This window comes from Schistocerca cancellata, chromosome 3 (assembly GCF_023864275.1).
Source record: "Schistocerca cancellata isolate TAMUIC-IGC-003103 chromosome 3, iqSchCanc2.1, whole genome shotgun sequence".
NCBI lineage: Eukaryota > Metazoa > Arthropoda > Insecta > Orthoptera > Acrididae > Schistocerca > Schistocerca cancellata.
In genome coordinates, this window is record NC_064628.1 from 834,954,186 (window position 1) to 834,959,231 (window position 5,046).

At 38.8% G+C, this 5,046-nt stretch overlaps 1 non-coding gene across 1 annotated transcript; it reads left to right on the top strand.

Annotated features, from left to right (window-relative positions):
* Window positions 1-636: 636 nt before the first annotated feature.
* Window positions 637-711, top strand: Trnat-ugu (transfer RNA threonine (anticodon UGU)). The gene has a single exon. It is a non-coding gene; the product is annotated as a tRNA-Thr (tRNA).
* Window positions 712-5,046: the final 4,335 nt, after the last annotated feature.

The window sequence follows — 5,046 nt, forward strand, 5'->3', positions numbered from 1 at the left end:
AGTTTTATGTGATTAACATAATACAGCCTTTAAAATTGTCGAAAGGCGTAAGTTTTTGTTGGAAAAATAAAAGAGTGGACAAGACATAAGCAAAGTTATCAATAGTACATTAAACTGGAAAACGTTTCCCGCGGCAGATGTAGACTCTGACCATGATTTATTGGTTATGAACTGTAGACTAACACTGAAGATATTGCAAAAAGTTTGGAAATTAAGGAGGTGCAATCTGAAGGCTGTAAATTCAACTAAATACTTAGGGATTACAACTACAGATAACCTAAACTGGAACGATCACATAGATAATATTGTGGGTAGAGCAAACCAAAGACTGCGATTCATTGGCAGAACACTTAGAAGGTGTAACAGTTCTACTAAAGAGACTGCTTACACCACGCTTGTCCGCCCTGTTCTGGAGTATTCCTGTGCGGTGTGGGTTCCGCATCAGGTGAGACTGACGGATGGCGTCGAAAAAGTACAAAGAAGGGCAGCTCGTTTTGTATTATCGTGAAATAGGGAGATAGTGTCACGGACATGATATGTGAATTAGAGTGACAATCATTAAAACAAAGGCGTGTTTCGTTGCGACGGGATCTTCTAGTGAAAGGGATAAGTCCCTGCAGACGCACTATCCTCTGTGCCCGCGGTGGCTCAGATGGATAGAGCGTCTGCCATGTAAGCAGGAGATCCCGGGCTCGAGTCCCGGTCGGGGCACACATTTTCAACATGTCCCCAATGAAGTGTATCAACGCCTGCTTGCAGCTAGGGTGTCAATTTAATTATCATTTCAATGAAAAAATTGTTAGAGGCCGACCTTGGGGAAGACCAATTAGGGTTCAGGGAAATGCACGAACACGTGAGGCAATAGTAAGCCTAAGACTTATGTTAGAAGATACGTTTAAGGAAGGCATACCTGCGTTTACAGCATTCGTACATTTACACAAAGCTGTTGGCAATATGGACTGCACTGTACTCTTTGACATTTATAATGTAGCAATAAAGGGTGAGAACTTAATTGCAATGTGGACAGAAGTCTAACTGCAGTTGCTACACTCAAAGGATATGGAAGGGAAGCCATAGCTGGGAAGAAGGTGAGAACGGGTTGTAGGCGATATCCTATTTTATTCAATCTGTACACTGTACAAAGGCGTGAAGGAAACCAAGGATATTATTCGGAAGGGAATTCAAGTTCAGAGAGAAGCAATTAAAATGTTGCTATTTGCCAGTGACACAGTAATTCTATCAGATACGGCTATGGACTTGGAAGAACAGTTGAACGGAACGGACAGCGTCTTGAAAAGAGATTTCAAAATGAAAATCAATAAAAGTAAAACTGGGGAAAGAAATGTAGTCGAACTAAATCAAGCGATGCTGAGGGAATTAGATTAGTAAATGAGACACTAAAAGTAGTAGGTGAGTTTTGTTATCTGGACAGTAAAATAACTGATAATGGGCGACGTAGTGAAAGTACAAAATCTGAGTGGCAGTAACAAGAAAAGCGTTTCAGAAGAAGAGGAACTTGCTAACGTCTAGGAAGTCTTTTCTGAAAGTATTCTGCTGGAATGTAATCTTGTACGGCAGCGAAACGTGAACGTCAGGCAATTCAACAAACAGAACATCATACACGTTTAGCAACGAAAAGCTACAGTAGAATGCTGAAGAACAGGTGAGTAGATCGAATAACAGTTAAGGAGGTACGGCATCGAATAGGGGAAGAAAGAAATTTATGCCAGAGTTCAAGTATAAAAGGGACCAGTTGATAGGCCACATCCTAAGACATCAAGGAATTGTCAGTTTGGTAGCAAAAGGATGGGGGATCAAAACTGTAGGGGCATGCAAAGCATTCAATACCTTAAACAGCTTCAAACGTATGTAGGTTGCAGTACTTGTGCAGAGATGAGGAGCCTAACACAGGATATATTAGCATGGATAGTTCCATAAACCAGACTTTGGAATGAAGATCACAATAAAAAATCGTAATTCCTAATCCAATATGTTTTACAGCGTAACCTGGTTAGTGTAATGGAAACTGAGTTGTAACAAGCGTTAATGACAATATTTTTTGTAAAGATACAGAGAGGAACTGTTTTGTCTTCCATCACATTTCCGACATTATCCTGATGTGCTTTGGCATCGTATGTGTCTAAACTCTGGAACTTGTTGCGTGCAGCTTTACAGATACGAGGACAATTGGCAAGTTTATCGGCAAAAAATTCTGGGAAAATTGTTGCCGTCGGCTTCTTAGATCCTCAATATGATTCCGGGTACATGGTGGAATCATCACTACGGAAACCGGCAACCGGGGAAATAGTAGGATGGTAAGGAATGTTAGAATCGTGAATTTTGTAACTGTTTACTCTCAGAAAGGGAATAAGCTTTTACTCCTGCATCTACAAATTTTGTGGGTAATGTTTTACGAAACATTTAGACAGCTTCTGTTTTCCATTTTAATTGTTCAGTAAATCATTTGAGTGGTATCTGCTACTACGACTAATTTGTTGAAGTTATTAAGGTTGATATGTACTGAGGAAGTTCCACTTCCTGAACGCAATTTCAGCATTACAAGTTGTAAACTGCTGCACCCGTGTTATGTCTGCTTGTTTATTTCTCTCTGAGTGCTTCTCCAGGTCTCCGATTAACAGTTTGTGGTACCTGCGCTGGACCGAGAAAGTACCGGAAGTTGTTCAAGGATATATGCTGAGACATTTCTTATAAGGGATATGTGCTGTTCTGTGACTCGTCAGAGAGTAAGTATATAATTCCGAATTATGCTGTTTGGTACCACAAGTATCTTTATTTCTGTCAAAATACGATACGTTCACGAGAGACAAATGTGCAACATTACACAGAGACTAAAACGAAAATTCTCAGGTACATGAAGAAGCTTGTGACGCGGTTACCGCCGGTGCAGGAACATCTCAGCACAGCGTAGACTTTTATTACAATGTGTTCAGTCTCTTCCATTGCATTTAGTGAACTCATAAACGACATGCATATCGTCAGTTCATGTTCTGCCCTCAAGTACGTAATAATTATGTAAAAATTTACGTTCTTTTTTCATTTTTCTCTGGGAATTAGTAAATAATGCATGCGCGAAGACCAAATAAAGTTCTGAAGACTTTTTTCTCTGTCTGTTTCTAATGAGGACAACATGAGGTGTGGCAATATCAGTCAACTCTCATATGACGTATGACATAGAAAGGCAGTTAATATTTACCAAACGAACCAGATCTAATGCACAGACAAAGAATGGTTCACGAAGCGCCGGATCCAGGGTCATTAAGTGATAACGCCGGAATCTTTGAAATAACCGAACAGAGAAGACGATTTCTAGGAACTTCTAATGGGATGTTACAGTTAATAGCTTTTATTAATTTACAAAAAGGACCTGAAACGTATTTTAACAGAGCGTTCAAGAATGGAAATTGTATTCCAGTTTAATTAATTAATCCTGAAAAATATTTTATGTCAGAATCAGTATTATAATATAGAATAAAAATTTAATTTAAATAGTTGTTCAAAACTATGGTAGATAGCGTCATTATAGCAGTACACAAACTGTAATATAACTTTCTTTTACAGTGTAGCATATTGTGGCTCAGTTCACTAGTTTGACAAACAGGAAGGCTACGCACATGTGGGGTGTCGAAGAATGCAGAAGGTACAGACTGTTGACAACATTAGGTACCATGTATGTCTAAATGGTTCAGATGGCTCTGAGCACTATGGGACTTAACATCTGAGGTCATCAGTCCCTTAGAATTTAGAACTACTTAAACCTAACTAACCTAAGGAGATCACACACATCCATACGCGAGGCAGGATTCGAACCTGCGACCGTAGCGGTCGCGCGGTTCCAGACTGAAGCGCCTAGAACCGCTTGGCCACACCGGCCGGCATGTATGTCTAAAACGAATTTGTTTCTAAACGAGACGCACACAGCATGTCATCAGTATTTGCGTTGCCCTACTGTTGTTTTTCTGTATAATAACTATGGAGAGATAAATGAGGGTAAGAAATTAAACGGAATGCAAATACTCTGTAACAAACCAAAGAAAAACACGTGTCTCATGCGAAAATACTCAAAGAATGTCCCTGAATAACCTCCGAAATTTTGTGCATAGAGTTTTCGTCTCTCTGTATTTGTACATGTTTGATTTTATGGTGAGACATATTAATGCGCAGCACCTGAGTAATTTATGAATACGTCCATGAAATAGTCCGGACTTTTATCGCTAGAGTTCTCATGTAGCCTCTATTTGTACAAGTTTGAGTTATAGCACGACATATTAACACAGGGCATCTTAGTAAATAATGTGTAACTTACCTGAACAATCTCCGTAAATTTTCGATGAAGGTCTAGTTCAGTCTGCGTTTGTCCAAGTTTGTATTACAGAGAGAGACATTAATACACAATACCTGAGTAATTTATGTATGAGGACCACGAAAAACATCCGGCAATTTTGTTACAGCGCATTAGTGCATAGTACCAGAGTAATTTATGTATGAGGTCCAGGAAAAACGCCCGGAATTCTCGTTTACCCTGTAATGAGTTGCAGAGCGACATATTATTGCGCAGCAACTTAGTAAATTGTGTATAAACTGTATCAAGAACCATTCTTTATTCATTATTATTTAGGATGCAAATGAAATTTCATACACTTTTCGGATAATTAAACTGTTTCCGGCTGCTACATTACGCTTATAGCAAAACAGCGATATCTGGTACACATATGAGGAAAATGAAGATAATTTTGCATTTTGTATGAACATATTTCAGATTATGGACATACGAGAGTATACTGTAAAGCAATGCCCCGGTACTTTTTGTAAGAAAACACTTAAAATGAATTTTTTTTAAATAAAATCTACGTTTTTAACTTTCTACATCTCTGGTCTCAGATGCAGGCTTACTAAGAATGCCGATGTTACTGATAATCTTCACCTTTAATTTTGCAACAGTCACTGCATGGGAACTGTTATTGTAATAACCCATCAAATGGACATAAAAATTAACGCATCTGAGCCTCTAGTAAAACTACTTGAAAA